This window comes from Callospermophilus lateralis, chromosome 15 (genome assembly GCF_048772815.1).
Source record: "Callospermophilus lateralis isolate mCalLat2 chromosome 15, mCalLat2.hap1, whole genome shotgun sequence".
Taxonomy (NCBI): Eukaryota; Metazoa; Chordata; class Mammalia; order Rodentia; family Sciuridae; genus Callospermophilus; species Callospermophilus lateralis.
The window spans coordinates 69,370,438-69,391,160 of NC_135319.1; the positions used below are offsets into that span (position 1 = coordinate 69,370,438).

Below are 20,723 nucleotides of genomic sequence, written 5' to 3' on the forward strand. Positions count from 1 at the left end.
CAACTGCTGTCTGCAGAGAACACAGCTGCTGCCAACTATTTGTTCCAGGGCTTCTGAGCGCTGGTCACCCCCACCCCCTCTGTGGTCTGAGAGGCATGGCTGTATTGGAATGTGCAACTGTAAACGGGCGGTAGGGCAGTAAGGATGTGGGGACAGACACACACCCGGACAGGCAGGAAAAGCCACAGATGAGCTTAGACCAGAACCCGTGAGGGAAGGCTGGTTGACTCTCTGAGGAAAGTGCTAGGTGAGCAAATCTCTTGATTCCCTTGGTTCTTTTAAAAGCAAGCTTCTCTGAAAATCTTCAAACATTCCATTACTGCCTTTGTTAATTTTCCGTGTTCCTTTGATGCAGCCAATAAAGTGGTGACCCCAATTTGAACACCCCTCTTCCCCTCCAAGAAAGCCGTCCTTTTAACCTGTGGGCAGAGTGAGCGAGCCCAGGAGTGTTGAGCGCTGCTGGAGAGAGGGTGGATGAAGCCTCCCATCTATGTCAGCCCCTGGTGGGAGAGAAGGGCCCCTTGACAGAGTGGAAAGAGCAGGGCTGGGGAGCCAGAAAGACCTGCATTCATATCCTGGCTTCCCAGGGTCTTGGGTACAAGCTGCTTCCTGCCTCTGAGCCCCACCTTTGAAGTGCAGATAATACGTTTTTATTTTTTTACTTTTTGGTACTGGAGATTGAACCCAGGGGTGCTTTACCACTGAGCTACATAGTCCTTTTTCTTTTCTTTTCTTTTCTTTTTAAAGAGGAGAGAGAGAGAGAGACAGAGAGAGTGTGTGTTTTTTGTGGGTTTTTTTTTTTTAATATTTATTTTTTAGTTTTCGGTGGACACAACATCTTTGCTTGTATGTGGTGCTGAGGATCAAACCCGGGCCACACACATGCCAGGCAAGCGCGCTACCACTTGAGCCACATCCCCAGCCCCCCTTTTTATTTTCTATTGTGTGTGTGTGTGTGTTTCCGGGGATTGAACCCAGGGACTTGTGCATGTAAGGCAAGCACTCTACTAACTGAGCTACATTCCCAGCCCTTATTTTCTATTTTGAGACGAGATCTCTGTATTTTGTTGAGGCTGGCCTTGAATTTGTGATCCTCTTTCCTGAGCCTCTTGAGTCACGGGGATTCCAGGCATGTGACACTGTGCCTGGCAATAATAATGCTTTCTTGAAGAGAATTTCATGAAAAAATGTGTATAAAACATTAGCACCTTGGCTGGCAGATAAGAGGCATTTAATGAACAACTGTTATTTTTAACTACTCATTTCTAAGGGATGCAAGACTTCAGGGATACAGAAAACTAGAAGCTATAGGACTGATCAGTGCTTTTGCAGAGGTGGAAGGTGAGGTGGGCAGGAGCCCACAGGAGTTTGAGTTTGTGCATCTCTTTTGGTGCCTACCAGTATATTTTGACTTAGAATTAGGAGGCTGTCTCTCTCTCTCTTAAGTTGTAGATAGACACGATACCTTTATTTTATTTATTTATTTTTATGTGGTGCTGAGGATCGAACCCAGTGCCTCACATATGCTAGGCAAGTGCTCTACCACTGAGCTACAACCCCAGTGCCAAGGGAGGCTGTCTCCTATTGTACCAAGATACCATTCATCTTTTATACTGAGTTGGCAAGAAGGTGAGGGCCTGTGTCCAATAACCCCCACTCACCTAAGTGAGAGAATAAAGTAGTTGGTAGCATTAAATTAAAATCCTCAGCAGGTGGATGGAAGGGGTGGTTGTCATGGGAGCATCTTAAGAGGCCCATCTTAGAGGCCCATCTTAGAGGTCAATCTCAAGGCCTGTTTTTTGAACAATTTCCTGGCAGAAACTTGAATCAGAGGCTCTCTTAAAGGCCCTTCCCACCCTTGTCTCCTGCCTCAAGCCTTTCCTGCATAAACTTGAAGTATTTGGGTTATATAATTTTGTATATTGCTAGTGTTTTGTGTCTGACAGTGTAACCATGTTCTATATTGGAGTCATACAAAAGCCAGATTATGGGGCTGAGGATATAGCTCAGTTGGTAGAGTGCTTGCCTTGCAGCACAAGGCCCTGGGTTCAATCCCCAGCACCACCAAAAAAAAAAAAAAGCCAGTTTCCTAAGGATTACCTGGTGATAATTCTGCTTTTTTTTTTTTTAATTTTAATATTTATTTATTTTTTTTAGTTTTCGGCGGACACAACATCTTTGTTTGTATGTGGTGCTGAGGATCGAACCCGGGCCGCACGCATGCCAGGCGAGCGCGCTACCGCTTGAGCCATATCCCCAGCCCCATAATTCTGCTTTTTAAAAAAATGTCTCTGTCTATATTCACATCCCCGCCAATAGGTCTTCCCTTTCATTTATGTTTTCTACCTAATCTGTGTAACAGCTCCCTGGCTTACGTGGTAGTGTTATTCTGTTTTTACAGAGGTGCAGGGGGAGGTTTACAGAAGTTAAGCCACTTGCCAAAAGTTGCTCATTAGCTAGAGAAATGAAGGGATTTTTTTTTTTTTTTTTTTAAACCTGGGTGTCTTCCAAATCCTGCATATTTCTTGTGCCTTAGACTGTGTTGCCAGTGTTATTCAAGTAGAGTAGGATCACTGTGTTTTTCTCGTTGGGCATATTTATTTCTTACCTGCCCAGATAGGGGATAAGACACTGCTTGCTCTTCATATTGCCATTTGCATTTTACTCTGTGGCTTGTAGCCACTGCATGGGGACTTTGATCATTAAATGAACATCATTGGACATAAAAGATGGAAAGATAGTTCTTATTTCCAGGGAGCTTATACTCTACTGCAGTTCTCAAAATAATAAAAGTCACCTGAGAGTGGGGCTTATTAAGATGTACATTTTGTAGGTCAGGGGTCAGGGCCCAGGAATTGCGTGTCTATTATAGTTCCCTAGGTGTTTCTGATCCAGGTTGTTTCTAGCCATGCTTTGAGAGACTCTGGCCTCCAGGACTTAGTGGCATGGAAATAATGACAAACAGTGAGCTGAGACTATAACAGAGAAATGTTTAGGGACTAGGATAGCACAGAGTGGAAAGCATCTAGATCAGGCTGGGTTGGGGATGGACATGGCAGGCCTTCCAGAGAAGGTGATATCTGATCTGAGTCTTGAAGGATGAGTAGGAGTTTACCGGACAGTTGAGCCGGGGAAGAGCATTCCAGACAGATCAGATTGGGTTTTTTTGGCCCCTGCAGATGACAAGGTGAAATTGGCTTCCAGCTATGATTCTTAGTATTGAGTTTGCCTGTGGCCAAGAGAAAGGTCTGGGCTCACAGGTATCGATGCCCTTTACAGACACAGAGAAGGAGGAACAAATTAAGGCCCTTCAGTCTAATAATGAGGGTAGCATGCTTTCACTGTCTGTAAAGGGCAAGTGGGCCACAGGTTATATGAATTATTTCATGCAAGGGACAGTGTACCCAGAATACTTGGAAGTTCCAGTGTTGACTAAAGAACAGTCTTTTAATGCTTAGAAGAGCTAAAGTTCAGAAGATAGTCACCTGCTAAACCTTTGGGGTATGCTACCATATACTAAATTGTAGACAGAATATGCAGTTAAGCATGCTGTCCTTTTATTATCTGACAAGATCAGAAATCAGGTTTTGTGTCTAAGAGAGAACCCAGCATGTATAAATAACAGGTATATTACTGATTTTTCAGTGAAGAAGATTGCAACAGCACTGCTTAGTCTGCTGATCCTAGTAAATTTCTAGTTCATGTTCGAGTCAGAAGGCATCGATTTGGTAATGCTAGATGATTCTTATGGTCAGCATTCTACATCTGAAAAGTATTGTGCACCTATTCTGTTCAAAGCATGTTGTGGATACAAAGAGGTATAAATGCTCCCCCTGCCCTTGAGGGGTTTACAGTCAGGTAGGGCAAATAGAATAAGTGCACAGGTAATTGAAACATTCAGCAGGTGGTGGCATATGATATTAGAGGGAGATAAAATGCTGTAAGAATTCAGAGGTGTCATGAAATGACCTTACAGCAGATGGCTTTTTCCACAGTTCAGCAGTACCAGTTGTTCCACTGTAGGTATTAAGTGTGTAGAAGGACCAGTGGATATAAGTTCTAGTTGGAACAATGCAGGCTAAATACATCATCAAGACAGCAGTTTATACTTTGGAATGTTGCCTTTCTCTTTAGGCAAGATCTAGATTGTGTATATCTTAAGTTGGGATGATTCTTAATACTGGAAATGAGTGGTTTCCGGTGGAACTAGGGTAGGTCTGGTATCCTCTTAGGATGCTCTGTTTATTTTTCATGATGGGAGGCACAGGGTCCAACTCCTAGCATAAGGGGCTGGTTTTATTTTTATTTATTTATTTATTTATTTTGGTGAGATGGGATGTCACTATATTGCCCAAGTTGGCCTTGAACTCACAATCCTGCCTCTGCCTCCTGGGTAGCTGAGATTATAGGCAGGCACCACAGTGCCCAGCTGCTATTCTTAATTCTTTTTTTTTTTTTTTTTTTTGCCTTTTTTCCGTATTTTTATTGGTACACTATAGTTGTACATAATGGTGGGATTTGTTGTTACATTTTTTCTTTCTTTCTTTTTTCTGGAAAGGATGAACTGGTACCTACAAGCTCTGGATTGGCCTAATGCTGCTGACTATGGCAAAGCATCTAGAATGTTGAACTTTAGTCACTCCCTGGACATAGAGTGTGGCCTTAGGGTCTCAAAGAGAGTACTGACAAAGAGAGCCTTCTATGATGATCCCCAGTTCACTCTGGAGTGTAGGAGCTCCAACCTCTAGTTTAACAGTGAACTACTGAATATTAGCCAGCATTTGCTTGGGGCATTTGTTCCTTTGCAGTGACAGCCACCCACAAGGAAGGAGGTATTATTTCCTTGTTGCCATAAGGAAACTGGAACTTCAGAGGTCTGTGTTGCACCCAGAGCTGACGTGTGGCCTGGTGAGCACTTTGCTTTGGTCTCTTACCTCCGCCTCTGTCCCCTGCCTGCCTTATGCTCTGCCTTCTGCAGAAGACCAAGTGTTGACTCCCACTCACTGTGACATTTCTGTGCTTAGCCTTCCTCCACCAGGTCCAGGACAAATTAAGCAAGATCCTGCTTGGAAGGGAACTAGCTGCCTATAACACAGCAGACACCAAGGTGACGCTTGTTTGTACTACCAAAGGTTGAGGCCAGAATCCTTGTCTGAACTGATTGTAAGAATCCTGTAGGTGACAACTTCACTGCTGTTCCCTGCTGTCACCTGAAAGTGAGGAAGATGGATCTTACCCAAGCCTGTTTAAGTTAATTTTTGACCCCTAGCCATCTCTGTTGAAAAAGGTTGTTTTTAGAGGAGCGTGGCTTGTGTTTCATTGTGTCTCTGATGAGAAGGCAATGGACAGGATGGTAACCTGGTGGAAACGAGGACTATATCTGCTGATTTTGAAACTTTTATCTAGGATGGAGCCAAAGAAAACAGTCACTTCCTCCAGTGATATCCCATGAGTTTGACCCACCCCTTCCCACCCCTTTTCCTTGAAGAGGTAAATTTCAGTCCATGAAAACAGAATAATATGGGGCTATTTAAAAAGCTGCCATAAAATTTCTTCTCCTGGGCTGGAGTTATAGCTCAGCGGTAGAGAGCTTGCCTTGCTCGCATACGTGAGGCACTGGGTTCGATCCTCAGCATCCCATAAAAATAAATAAAGATATTGTGTCCATCTTAAAAAAAAAAAAAAAAAATTCTTCTCCTGCCCTGTTCCATAGCAGGCAGACAGTTCCTTAACTCTCCCTCCCTAGCACTTCTTGCTATTTGAAACAACAAGCTGAAACAGCCTTAAGTGCTGTCCTGCCTTAGCCATTTCTGTGCTCCTCTGTAGCCGTTGCTTCTCTGGTCAGGGTCAACTGAACTTGAATGTTGGACCTCACAAGAGGTTTCTGTTGTTGGTTACTGGAGATAGTGGTTCAGTCTTGGGAGATGACTTTCTTTCAAGTTGTTCTTTCCATCAAAAGAGGGAGAGGGTATCAGGAAGCCATATGCTGCTCAGGAGAGAGGAGGACTTTGCAAATGGTTGAGTGTGACGCTGAGTTCTTTTCCTGAAAGTGGCTTAGGATATACTGGTGCTGTGTTAGTCATAAAACATTGGTTTCTCCTAGGTCTTCCATCAAGGAGGCCAGAATACTTGTTATTGTTTGGTTCTCTTGCTTAACACGTTTCCAGGAGCTCCCACTAAACTATGACGCATGCGTGGTCCCAGTCTTGGTTTCAAATACTGGCCAAACTTATCGTATGGCTTTTTTTCTTTCTCTCTTCTTGAACCCAGAGGCTTTTATTTTGAGACAGTGTCGTTGAGGCTGGCCTCAAATTTAGGATCCTCGTGCCTCAGCCTCCTGAGTCAATGGGATTATGGGTGTGTACCATACCTGGCTCACCTGATTTTCATCAGGGATTTGGAATTCTCTGGTTACCTACCAGGCAGTGGTGTGAACACCTGTGAATTCCTTCTTCTCTGGTTGTGGCTCTGGAGCAGGATGGGGAGGTCTGGGTTACTTTGGAGTAGATTGCCAACAAAAATGGAATGTGTAATCACTCCTTTGTCTCTGGTGAAGTTCTGGATTTATGGATCAGACTCACATTGTGCTGGGTTACTGTCACCCTGTTATGGCTTGAGAGCCTGGGTTTGGTCTCTCACCAGTCATACAAAAACCACACCCCCACAGTTTTATCTGGATGATCACTTAATGCTCTGCTTGTATAGTGTAATTAAGAGGCACAGGAAAGGTTGGGAAGGACTGGTTTCTCTGGGTTATTTGACTCCCTTGTCCCTAGGTCCAGTACTTTCTGAAGGTTTTTTTTTTTTTTTTTTTTGTCTTATTTGGTTTGGTTTTCTTCCCCCATAGGCTAATTACCCTTGTGAGACTGACATCAGTCTTGTCCTGGGAGAATTTAGAGTGTGGAGCCCATGAGGCAATCAGAGAACAAGACTAGACAAAACACAATTCTGTGTGAGATTGTATGGTGCAGTTTGGTTAGAATAGTGCTTTTAAACTGGGGGCAGTTTTACTCCCTATGTGACAGTTGGCAGTGTCTAGATAGTGTTGGTTATCACACCTGGGTTGGGAGCAATGACTACTGCTCTCTGGTAAATAGAGGCAAGAATGCCACTAAACATCTTAAAATGTACAGCTCAGTCCCCTACAACAAAGAATTGTCTTTGACTCTCCGTGTTAGGACCAAGCGAGAGTCCATGGGGTAGAAACTACTGAAACACGTGGCCATCTGCTGTGCCCAGGGCTGTAAGTCATGGGCCTGAGGGAAGGAGGACCAGGTTGTTGTTTTAATATAGGGAAAATAGGTGGACCTTTACCTGCTGCATTCTAAGCCATATGTATCAATTACCTGCCCAGAGATTTAGCATCTTTTTTTTGGAGCAGGGGGTACTGGGGATTGAATCCAGGGACATTTTAATATTTTTTAGTTGTTGATGGAGCTTTATTTTATTTATGTGTATGTCATGCTGAGGATCGAACCCAGTGCCTCACACATGCTAGGCAAGTGCTCTACCACTGACCCCAGCTCAGCCCTTTTTATTTTTTTGAGAGCATTTCTCTAAGTTGCCCTGACCAACCTCAAACTTATGATCCTTCTGTCTCAGTCTCTCAAGTAGCTAGGATCACAGTGCCATGATGCCTGGTTTGAGATTTAGAATCTTGACATCTTGATTGCCCCTTAATTAGCAGGTAATGACTGGAGTCAATTTTTGTGTGTGGGTTGTGGTGGCGGGGAGGTAGCAGATAAGACCAATCCCTTCTGGAACTACAGTCTCATCTCTGAGCAATCTGGACAACCACTCCCTGGTCAGCAGGATCTCTTGGTAGACATAGATAAGCTTTACAGCTTGTGGGACAGTTAGGCTACAGTTATTTTAAGAACAGGCCACATTTCTAGCAGGTACCTGTTGCCATAGCTTGGGTTTATTGTGATCTATTTCTGATAGCACACAAAAATCCCCCCTTTTCTAAGTCATCTGTTTTAATCTTTAAATGCAAGGCTTACACTTCAGAAAGTTCTTATATTCTTTAGTTTTTCAGAGTCTTTTGGAGACAACCTGTGTATTCTGAAAACTTCTTTTATATTATGTGTTTGCAGTGAGACCATTTTTAATGTGACCCTTTGTCAAGGTAGAAGTAAACAGTTTTAAGCCAGGTGCAGTGCTATATGCCTGTAATCCCAGTGGCTCAGGAGGCTGAGACAGGAGGATCCTGAGTTCAAAGCCAGCCTCAGCAATGGCAAGGAGCTAAGCAACTCAGTGAGACCCTGTCTCTAAATAAAAATACAGGGCACATAGCTCAGTTGAGTGTTTGCCTTGCATGCACAAGGCCCTGGGTTCAATCCCCCACACCACAAAACTAAGTAACTAACTAAATAAATAAAAATACAAAAATGGGCTGGAGGTTTGGCTTAGTGATTGAGTGCCCCTGAGTGCAATCCCCAGTCCCTGCAAAAAAAGTAAACCATTTCCTTGAACAGCGTCGAACTTTTTACTCGCCATAAATCTCCAGTTCTGGTCTCTAGACAGTCACACAGGCGAGTCCCATTATGAGATTTCTTTGCTCCCAACAAAAGCCTGCTGTGATAGGATGGAACTACTGAGGAAGGATGGGCTGGTGAGTCTCCTAAAATGTATCAGCAACAAATTAAGAGAGAGAAGAGGGGAGGGGAGGGCGGGAGGGGGGATAGTAGAGGATAGGAAAGGCAGCAGAATACAACAGACACTAGTATGGCAATATGTAAATCAATGGATGTGTAACTGATGTGATTTTGCAATCTGTTTACGGGGTAAAAATGGGAGTTCATATCCCACTTGAATCAAAGTGTGAAATATGATATATCAAGAACTATGTAATGTTTTGAACAACCAACAATAAAAATTAATTAGAAAAAAAAACAAATTAACTTGCAACTTTAGTATTTTGGATCCCTTGGAAAATAGTACCTTTTTCTTTCTAGAGAAATGCTCTCAAAAAATTTTATTTGACCAAGAGCCATTTTCAAGATGCAATTAAGACATTGATGGATTAGAAGCCAGTCACAGAATATGGAACCAAAAGTCAGAAGAGCAGGGTTTTGACAACCTGCCTGAGCCACAGTGTTAGTATCAGTTCCCTGATCCCTATGGGGCGGGCGGGGGGGGGGGGGTAACACCTTTTTTGACCTTTCGTAGGTCCTGACTGGCAGGCTGGAGGTTTGAAAAGCTTGAGCACTCTATAAATGTGAATGACATGAATTAGTTTTTTATATATATATATATGTATATATATATATGTATATATATATATGTATGTATGTATGTATATGTATGTATATATGTATGTGTGCATATCATTATTGTTCCAACTACATTACTAATCATTTTTTTAAAAGAATGAATTATTTTGATTAGATAGTGATTACTTTTGAAGGGACAAAGTGAACTTAAATATTTAGAAAGCCTTTCAACAATAAAAATTGAACCATAAGCTTTAAAAAAAAAACAAAAACCTAATAGTTGAGTTATTACAGAGTGCCTCAGAGGCAAAGTCCCTGCCTTATCTTTGGCTTTTGTGCTTGTTAGCATCCAGTGTGAAAGTTTAGGATAACCTCCAAACATTGAATTCTCTCCACTTGGATATTAGGTCCAAAAAACTTCCCCTGGCTGTGTGATTGCTCTGAACTTCGATTTCCCATAAAGTGGGGGAATAAAAAACGTGGGTGAAAACACTTTACCTGAGCCAGGTATGGTGACACACGCTTATAAATCCTAGTAGCCCTGAAACCGAGTCAGAAGAATCACAAGTTCAAGTCTAGGCTTGGCAACTTACAGATACTCTGTCTCAGAATTAAAAATAAAAGGACTAGGGATAAAGCTTAATGCTAGATTGTCCCTGGGTTCAATCCCTAGTACTACAAAAAAGAAAAAAAACAAAAACAAAAAAACTCTGACCCAATGCTTAATATACACATAGTCACTGGGAGGAATTGGTTCTCTGTCTCATGCAGTGTGATAGGAGGTCTCCCTGATTATCAAGAGGGGCTCCTCTTTGTAGCAGAGAGGAGTCCCCTTTTTGTTGAGGCACCTATTTGAAATGGTGCTGCTTGAGCATCAGTGTAAAGAATTTAGATTTCTGCTGCTTATATTTAGGCCTCTCTAACTTGCCTTAGCAAGTGTGAGGGCATGAACAACCCACTGTTGAACTTTGGAGCAGGAGGAGAAAAGCAGGTGTCCACAGGGACCAGCAGTGACATGATTGAGTCCACTAAAGGGGATCATTGGACAGGAGGGGCAGGAGGGTGGGGATCACCGCGATTGTAGAGAAGCTAAAGCCTATGCAAGTTCTGCCCCAGTCTCTCATGGCCCTGTGGGGGTGCGGGTCTTGATTTTCTAGAGAAACTGGAAATCTGGATTATTATGTGAATTATTCTCATTTAAAAATGTTAATACCATCTTTTTAAAAGTTGAGAAGTGTAACCTGGGAGTAGACCTGCCTCGTGGGATCAGCTGTGAACAGCAGCGGTTGGCGGCTCTGCCTGTGTGCCATCTGCTACTCACCTGCGCTGCACACTGTCTGCTCTTTTGGCCGTCAGTTCTCTACAACAGCTTTTGCTAAAGAAGCCATACTTCTCAGGGACTTTCTCTGTGGCAGGAGAGGCCAGTGATGTGGGATCGGGATCAATACCTTGAGGCACACTGCCTTTCCTTCTTCATTCAAGGGGGAAGGAGTGGTATAGTAACCTAGTGCCCGGCGCCACTGCAGCCAGTCAGACCCCACAGGCCTGCATGCACTGGTATATCAGCAAGTAGACCTTCATGGAACTATGAGATGTGATTTTTTGCTCTGGGATTTTCCTACCAGGGTCAAGTGGCTTTTTCTGAATTTGTTATTCAGGTTTCTAATAGCAACACAGGAAATAGATTTTAATTTATTTGCTGGCTGCTCTGTTTGGGGGCTGTTTAATGAGGATCCAGTTGCAGTGCAGCTTTGGCAGTAGTAGTACTGGCGTGGGTAGGGAGTGTACCTAACTAATGTGTCACTTCTTTTTTAAATTTATATTTATGGCCTATTGTGTACGTGTGTATGTATGTGTTTCATATATATAATGAGGCAGAGAGAGTATAAATAATCTCATGTGTCTTGATTCTGCGTAGGTACTTGTGGGGGTTACTGTGTGTGTTGGGACATGTTTGGGATTCTAGGAAATTGCCAAACATGTTTTAGAAAGCATGAACTCCTTATTGAGTATCTCTTATACACCCAGGGTAGTGGCTCTCAAATTTGTGTATATGTGATGGGCATAACCAGGGAAGTGTCTTTAAAGGGGCAAAATTTCAGTCACTGTTCCCAGAGGTTCTCAATCTACATATTTAACAAATACCCCATGTAATTTTGGGCCCATGACCATAATGGGAGACACAACTCTGTTTTGTTGCATTTGTTGTCTTAGTGTATTCATTCTTATTTGGGGCAGATTTACTTCTGTTTTGTTGTTTTTTTTATGGCACTGGTGATTGAACCCAGGGGTGCTCTACCACTGCACTACATCCTCAGGCATTTCTATTTTCTATTTTGAGACGGGGGTCTCACTGATTTGCCAAGGTTGGCCTGTACTCGAAATCCTCCTGCCTCTGTCTGCCAAGTCACTGGGATTACAGGCCTGTGCCACTGTGCCTGGAAAATTCACTTGGTTGTAAGGCTCTGGCTTGTTTTGATTCTCTGTGTTGCCCTTCCTCAGATTCTTGGACAGTGAGTCAGTCTTGGGAGGCCCCAGACCACATTGTTCCAGGATGCTCTCACAGGTTAAAGTAAATAGACCTTGTTGTCCCCCATTTAGCAGGGATGCCAGGACTCCCCTTCAGCAGTACACAGGTACATGCTGCAGGCATATCTGGAAGCAGCAGTTGGCCCTAGGCTTTTCTCAAGTGTGTCACTGGCTCCAGTCTTTGGCTTTACCCTTTAGGGGATTCTGTAGCTGGAAGATGGGGATTTGGTGCTCCTGAGCCAGAGCCCTTAAGGGTAACTAACACATACTGTCATACCTGAGCAATTAGGCTGACTCTTATCAAATAAGATTTACTGGCTGAGTTAAGGGAACCTGTGCATTTAGCCCTAGCTATTTGTTCTTTTGCAAAATTCTTGAATTCTACCAAATAGCATAGAACTCCATTCCAAATTTCCCAGTGCACACAAGCAGAGGCTTGGTCAGCTTCTTGGCAGTGGCTTGCTCTTTATCAGAAAGGATGAAATTGAACTCCTTTATCTAGATAAGCTTAAAGTGTTAATTATCAAGTGTGATATATAATATATAATAAGAGTACAAAAGTTGTATATGACAGCGCCTACCATAAAAGATAGGGAGGTTAGTTTAACAAAGAGGAGAAATACTCCAGGACTCCTGCTGGATTATTATTCTTCCTGAGCTTACTGTCCTTCCCCAGCTCTTCTGTAACCTCCTTCCACCCAATTCGTAATGCCTACTCTTTTTTTTTTTTAATATTTATTTTTTAGTTGTAGGTGGACACAGTATCTTTATTTTATTTTTATGTGGCGCTGAGAATCAAACCCAATGCCTCACGCATGCTAGGCAAATGCTGCCACTGAGCTACAACCCCAGCCCTCACAATGCTACTCTTGAGCAAATCTGTTTATTTCAGTATCTCTTTGAACAGCCTTAAAAGTCAATAGCATCACTTAATGAGGCCCTGTCTTTAAATAAAATATTAAAAATGGCTGGGGATGTGACTTCATGGTTAAGCGCCCTTGGGTTCAATCCCCAGTACCAAAAAAAAAAAAAAAAAAAAAAATCAGTACATTGACTATATAACAACAAATCCCATTATTATGTAGAACTATAATTCACCAATAATAAATGGGGAGGGGGACCCAATAGCATTAGGGAGACCGTAATGTTAACTTTCTGATTGTAAAAATATAGGTAAACCCACAAAGCTTTAAAAAATATTTTTTATGGCCACTTACATACACGTATCTTCTAAAGACTTGGACATTAGAAAGTGCATTTTCAGGGCTGGGGATGTGGCTCAAGAGGTAGTGCGCTTGCCTGGCATGCATGCGGCCCGGGTTCGATCCTCAGCACCACATACAGACAAAGATGTTGTGTCCGCCAAATACTAAAAAAAATAAATATTAAAATTCTCTCTCTCTCTCCCTCTTTCTCACTCTCTCTCTCTCAAAAAAAAAAAAAAAAAAGAAAGAAAGAAAGTACATTTTCAGATTTTGAAGATTTTTTTTGTCTAGCATGGGACAAAAATAGCAGATTCTAAGTTAAAGTGGTATGCTGTCTTTTCTCATCTAGCCATTTCAAATCTATTTTTTTTTTTTTCAAATCTGTCTTATTTTTGAAGACTTTGGTTACGGAACATTACCAAATTCAGAAAGAACACTGCTCAGGCAGATGTTCAGTGCTAGATTTGTTCTACTTTCTAGAAAGCCATTTCTAGTTTAAGAATGAAAGGAAAGTTGATTTTGTTGCTTACTCTGCAGTAGCAACCATAGACTGAGTGCTGCAAAAAATGGGCCCAGGTTGAAAAGTAAATGTGAGAATTGCAAAAATATTTTTATATCTATTAAAATCTCCACCATAATCTAAGGGAGAAACTATCTGAAGCCGCAGTGGATTTGCAAGCAATACTACTTTGGATTTTGTTTTAACTGTTATACAAAATATATGAAGTACTGAGCATAGAAGTGCACACCTGTAATCACAGCGACTCGGGAGCCTAAGGCAGGAGGATCATGAGTCAAACCCAGCCTCAGCAACTTAGTGAGGCCCTAAGCAACTCAGTGAGACCCTGTCTGTAATAAAATACTTTTAAAAAAGGGCTGGGGATGTGGCTTGGTTGTTAAGTGCCCTGGTTTCAATCCCTGGTACAAAAAAAAAAAAAAAAAAAAAAAAGCATGGTATCTACTGGTGTCTCAGCTCTCCTTTCACACAGTCTTCCTGAGATCCACAGCACTCAGCCACACCAGCCTCTGTGTTCCTCATAAACACGAAGCTCATTCCTGCCCTGCTGTCTTTGCTTGTGCTTGACATTTCCTCTGCTAGAACACTGTTCCTGCAGGTCTGCTTAAACTGGCTCCTTCTCAGAGAGGCCTTTCCTGACCACCCCATTTAACTCACTTTGTCCTGTATTATTATTCTTGTGGAGCTTATTACTACTTAAATTCTTATTTTAATAATTGTCAGCCAGGCTGGGGATGGCTCAAGCAGTAGCGTGCTTGCCTGGCATGCGCGGGGTGCTGGGTTCGATCCTCAGCACCACATAAAAATAAAGATGTTGTGTCCACCGAAAACTAAAGAATAAATATTAAAAAAAATATTCTCTCTCTCTCTCTCTCTCTCTCTCTCTCTCTTTAAATAAATAAATAATCAGCCTTTCCCACTAGAATGTACTTAAAAGCCTGTTGTCTTTCTGTAGTTTAAGAAATGTACCTAGCTGTAAGTTTTTTATTGCCTGAAAATTCCATATCTTTAATCAGTTCTGGACATTTTTTATCTCTTTAAATATTGCCTCTTCTCCATTTTCTTCTTTAGCTTCTTGTTTCTAATTTTCCATTTCTGTTTTCTTGGTTGGGAGAAACACTTTGCTGGGTATTTTTCTCAGATTTATCCTCCACTCCAAAATTCTCTCTTTATCTTGGCTTAATCTCTGTATAACCCATTTGCTGAATTTTTAATTTCAGTAACAATTATTTTTCAACAAGTTTTATTTTTACTTTTCCTCCAAATCGACTTGGTCACTATTGCCTTTTTTAAAAAAATACCTTTTTTTTTTTTTAGGTGTAAATGAACACAACACAATACCTTTATTTTTATGTGGTGCTGAGGATCAAATCCTGGCCCCGCCCGTGCTAGGCGAGCGCTCTACCACTGAGCCACAATCCCAGCCCCAGTATCGCCTTTTTAGTAATGTTCTTTTCTTGTGATATGATTTTTTTTCTCTAATCATTTGAAACCTTCTTATATCTTAAAATTTATCTGATCATTCTGTTATCTTAAGTTGTTTTCCCCTCCCTAGGGACATTATCCTGTTGTTTGTTGAGTTTCCCAAGTTTTATTTAAATTGGATTATTTTTGCATACTTTAAAATTTTTTAAATCGTAAGCTTATCTTTTTCAGAGCTTTATTTATGGGAATGTTCAGAGGGTGGATCTTTTGCTGGATATCACAAGGCTTGTTGCTGGCTTGGAATCCCCACTTTAAAAAATAATTTCTGTTTATGTCTTCAACCCCATCCCTTCATCCCCCATGGGTGAGGGTCTTTGTTCCCTTTATGTCCCAGGCTGATAAAATCTACCTGCCACTGCCAAAAAAAAAAAAAAAAAAAACTTGATTTTTTTACCTCAACCTCCCAGTAGCTAGGTGTGTGCCCCTGGGTCCAACCTGGGACCACTTTTTGTGTTGAATTTTTAGCCCTGGGTTCTCAGACCATGTAGGTAGTATTAATTCAAACCTTGGGTTAGCTTGAGGGAAGGCCTGTGATCACAGATTATTTAAGGGGATACTTTTTCCCCCTCTCCACTCAGATCTTTCATGTTGTCACTGTGTGCCAATAGGCCTTTTTAAAAATTTTTATTTTTTTATCCTGATTTGTTATATATGACAAAGGAATGCATTACAATTCATATTATACATATGAAGCACAATTTTCATATCTCTGGTTGTATACAAAGTGTGTTCACACCATTTATGTCTTTATACATTTACTTTGGATAATGATGTCCATCACATTTCACTATCATTTCTAACCCCATGCCCCTTCCCTTCCTCTCCCACCCCTTTGCCCTATCTAGAGTTCGTCTATTTCTCCCATACTCCCCCTCTCCCATACTACCCCACTATGAAACAGCCTGACGCTGGTTGTTTTAATAAATTATAATAATAGTAATAGGCTCCCCCCCCCAACTATTTTTCCCTTTGACGGTCCTAGTTTTATATTGGGTCTTAGTTCCAACTTCCTTTTTCAGATAGGCCCAGGATCAACAAACTACCCTACTTTCCAGGAAAACTGGAAAGGCCTGACCTCATTTAGAACTGTAATGTCTATTTTCCCCTTATCATTTTTGGTCCCTGAGTATCTTCCTTGTTTTCTTGCAAGCTCAGCTGTGTAATTAAAAGATATTGTTATATAGCTTGTACTTTTAGGAGTTTTGTGGAAGAAATTTTAAAGTTATCTACCCAGCCCTATTGTTAGACACAAAAACTTTTCCCTCCCACCCTGCAAACCTTTTGCTCCTTGGAGTAACTGTAGCATCCCACATGGTGCCTGGCACATGGTGGGGGCAAGGGGGTGTCAATACATCATTGTTAGCTGTTGGGGAACTGAACATACCCATTAGGAATTGGTCCTTCTCCTTCAGGGTGAGCCGGAGGTGGTGCACCATGTTCATCCATATCAAGCAGTGAAGATTGTTGGCATCCTGTGCTTTAACATCTTGTGTAGGACTTTTAGTTTTTCTATTTTTCACTCTTAAACTTCAAAACTGCAGTTTTTTACTAAGGACATGGAGATGATGTTGCCATCAACTAATTGCCAGCAGCATTTTCCAGCCCCATAAATTGGTAAATTAAAACCATGCCTGGGGAACCATTACTGCCCAGTGTCTCTTTTTATGCTGGCACTTAGAAAGTTCTTATGCTGATTAAATTGACCTTTACAGTGGCTCAGCTAAGAATAGCAACTATAAGACATGGAAACTGTTAAGGAAAATGTTATTAGTCCCACAGTTTATGCTGCCACCAAAGAGATGAGATAATTTTTTGCATATGTGCTAAAGGCGTAATACTGTTTTTCCTTTTCCATTGTAAAAATGTTCTTTCCAGTTTGGTGTTGATCTTGTTTGTTTCTTCTTTGTACTTATGCTTTCTGTTCGGTGACCATGTGAGACCTGTCTCTTGGAGCTGGTCACTGTGGTTCCAGGACTGGGGAATAGACTTATGATAAATGAGGATCCTGGTAGTTTAAAAAGGCATTCCTGAGGTGAAGACCTTGCCATAAGAACATTCATTTTTTACACAGTTTCTTTGTGTGTGTGTGTGTGTGTGTAGGTGTGTGTGTGTGTGTGTTTCTAGGGATCGAACCTAGGACCTTGTGCATGTGAGGCAGGCAGTCTACCAACTGACCTATATCCCCAGCCCCACGCAGTTTCTTTTTGGCAAGTTCTGTTTCTAGTTTGTTGTTGTTGTTGTTGTTTAGTTTTTCGCCATGGAGTTTTGATTTTATTCATTCATTTATTCATCCATTCTGGGGATTGAACCCAGAGACACTTTACTGCTGAGCTACATCCACAGTCCTTTTTATTTTTTATTTTGAGACAGGGTCTTGCTAAATTGCTTAGGGCCTCACTAATTATGCTGAGGCCGACCACAAATTTGCAATCCTTCTGCCTCAGCCTCCCAAGTTGCTGGGATTACAGGCTTGTGCTACAGCTGCCATGGAGTTTTATGCAAATGAAAACATTGCCAGAAAGAAGATATCTGTAAGGGCTGGGGTTGTGGTGGACCATTTGCCTAGCAGGTATGAGGCACTGAGTTAGATTCCTAGCACCACATGTAAATAAATAAAAGGTCCATCAACAACTAAAAAGTTTTTTTTTAAAAAGAAGATATCTGTAAAATGCAAATCTGATGTTGTTTACCTCCCTGTACTGTCTGGTCCCTTCTTACCTACCTGCTTCTTTAACCACCTCCTTCTAGCCAAAGAACTCCCGATTTTCTCTGCCATGAATGTGCTTCTGTCCCTCTTCTTTAGTTATGATTTTCTGACCATTCTGTCGATCTCAGTTCAAGCTTATTTTCCTCTCAGAAGCCATTCTGGACCCTCTTGATTAGCTTTGAGATCTTTTATAAGCTTAGCTGCAGTTTGATCTTGTGTGATTATTTCGTTGTCCTTTGTTAGACTACACGCTGCATGAGGACAGCAGCCATGTCTCTTTTTGCTCATTTGCCTATTTTGTCCCCCACCCAGCTCAGTGCTGGTGCGGTGAAGTGTTCCATAAATGTTGAAGGAAAGAATGAAGGCCCCACATTCCACACTGGGAGTCCACAAGGGCTTAGTCCTTATCTTTTCCATAAAAAGTGAATCGTTGGCTTTGCTTGGTTGAGTTTTTTTTTTTTTTTTAAGCAGCCGGAGAGGTATAACATTACTCAAGGAAGCTGTAGCTGAATGGTTAAAAGTTCAGGGTATGAGATAGCGGAATGAGGTGGACATCATTCCCTGGGTACATATATGATTGCATATATGGTGGGATGTTACATCGTGTACAAAGAAAAATGAAAATTTGTGCAGCAACAGTGTGCAGTGAATCAAAATGCATTCTGCTGTCATGTATATCTAATTTAAATTAATTAATTTTTTTAAGAGTTCAGGGTATAGAGTCAAACAGACTTGATGAGACTGTTTCCCAACTGTGACCCTAGCATGTAGACTTAGCCTCTCTGAGCATCACTTCCTGTTACTACTTCCTTCACTGGATTGCTGTCAAGTTTTAAAGAAAGAATCACTGGACAGCATTTAGAATAGTACTGATATGTAGCCAGTGCTGTCTTCCCATTAGCTTTCCCTGCCTTTGGGTGAGGGAATAAGACAGAGCCATCGTCTCATAACAGCATTGTGCTTGTCCTGGGAACGCAGAGGAAATAAGGAGACATGGCTCCAGCCCTTGGGGAGATAGATCACAGTTCGTCCTCTGGAAAAAGGGAATAGGAGGGATATTTGCCATCTACTATTCAGGACTTGACCTGAATAACATAATGTGTATAACGTGCTTGAAAATGCTTTGTAGAAAAGCAAGGATCATCATAAAGAGTGCTGAGAATTTTTCATACGCACCTTTCCATTTTATTCTCTCCAGTTCTTTCTTCTATTTTTCTTCATGTGTATAGAGTAGCCTGCATTGCCACAGTGAGCCTTACTGTCTTGAAATAATACTGTGAAGGCAAGGTGCTGGATGGTCTTCTAAGAGCAGTAATGGTTTACAGAATATTATTGCTAATAAGAGCACAGAGAAGTAACTATTCAAGGTCACACAGTTAATAAATCTAGTGTAAAAGCTGGGCTTGAACCCATATCCAACTGACTTTTAACCACATTAAGCTTTGTACATTCTGAGCCACCTGGAGGTAAGAGCCCTTTAGGTGACCCATGATTAAGCTCCAGGTGGAAGAGTGCTGGGCAGCTTTTCCACAAGACTACTCTTTGCTGTTGATTTGAGCAAAAGGAGGCATAGACGTCATGAGCTCTTGCGTTGGCTTGAGGCTGCTGTGTTTGACATGGGATGCTGGAGTGGGCAGGAAAAAAGGCCTAGGGCAGACAGTGATGCTTAGCTTAGGGTTGAGGAGATGTTAGAGATCATCTTAACTAGCCTTAGCACCACCGAATAACTTGCCAAAGTTCTGTTCCTCTATAGTGACAGAGCTGGGTCCAAACCCAAGTCTGCCAGGTTTCTTTTCATACAGCAGGTCTTGTTGAAGGGGCTCTCCCCACACTCATCTCGCACCCCCCAGTCCTTCACTTCTTCCTTACTAATGGCACCTGAGCCCACTTCCTCTCTTCCTAACTACCCATCTTCTTTTATTCCCCCTGCAGCAGAAAATGACAGGCCCCATAACCAAGACCAACCCAGGCAGCTGGGGAACTCTTCATTTGAGGGAAGCAGAACACAGGGAACTAGGTACACTGGGTTAAAATGTGTTTGAGGAACTGGATTAAAGGATGACCAGCATTCTGCTTTCCCTGGGGAAGTGGAGGCGGAGCAGCAACGCTGAGTGGGTCTTGTTTAACCAGGCCTCCTGTCTCATGGCAGAAGAGCCGAGAGAAGCTGACAACAGTAGGTCAAGAGGACGCCACTTGTTTAGGTTTCTGATGTGTTCTGTTGCACGCCTCACGGGGGGCACCAATTGGCCACCTAGTGGTCAGAGCCCGGACCTTATCTGGTGAATTTCCCCCTGGCAGAAGTGTCACTGGATTCCTTTATGTCCTGGCTGTAGGCAGCACAGCCTCTTTTGGAAACTGTGTGGACACTTTGAACTGTGCTTTTGCAAGCCAGTGCCAGAAGAATGGCATTTGCAGGGCCTGGTAAACTTGGGAGAAACTTTTTGATATCTATGTCAAAGGAGTGTTTTGCTCTGAAGTCTGAGAGGCTGGGTATAGCAAAAGCAGCATGTGTAGTTCTGTTTTCTCCATCTGCACTGGACCTTGAGGAGGCCTCCAACTGCACAGCCACCTGCTAGTGTCTTTTTGCTTTTGGTGAGCTGGGGAGGGTGAAGAAAAGGAGAACCCTTTATTATGCATTATTATCAGAGTTCACAAATAGCCTCAGTTTTTTTCTTCCTAAACTCCTTTATACCAGAATATGGGACTTTTAAAGACTAAGACACATGTGAGGTATGTGGTAAAGACCTGTACTAGGCCAGGGATCTGGTGTTCAGCCCTGATACTTTTCTCTTCTCCCTGTGGCTTCAGGTGACTGTCCTGTGGCTACCTGGCCATTAGCCCTGTGGACGGTCACTGGAGTGCTTTTTTATGCCTGTGGCCAAGTAGACAGTGTAGTAAAGCCAGACACAGAGAGGAGAACCCAGCCATGTGACTTGAGTTTCCACTGGCAGCCATCCGCCCGGATGTGCGCCATGGGCAGGGTCAGCTTGAGCAGTTGCAAATACAATCCTGCGGTTTGAGTTTCTTTGCTGAGCAGGGTTTTCCTTCTTTACTCTGAGCTTCTT

The 20,723-nt window shown here is 42.2% G+C and overlaps 1 protein-coding gene across 2 annotated transcripts in view; it reads left to right on the plus strand.

Annotated features, from left to right (window-relative positions):
* The window catches only part of Wbp1l (WW domain binding protein 1 like), a 58,803-nt gene that overhangs the window by 22,174 nt on the left and 15,906 nt on the right, over nt 1–20,723 (plus strand). The window lies entirely within an intron of this gene.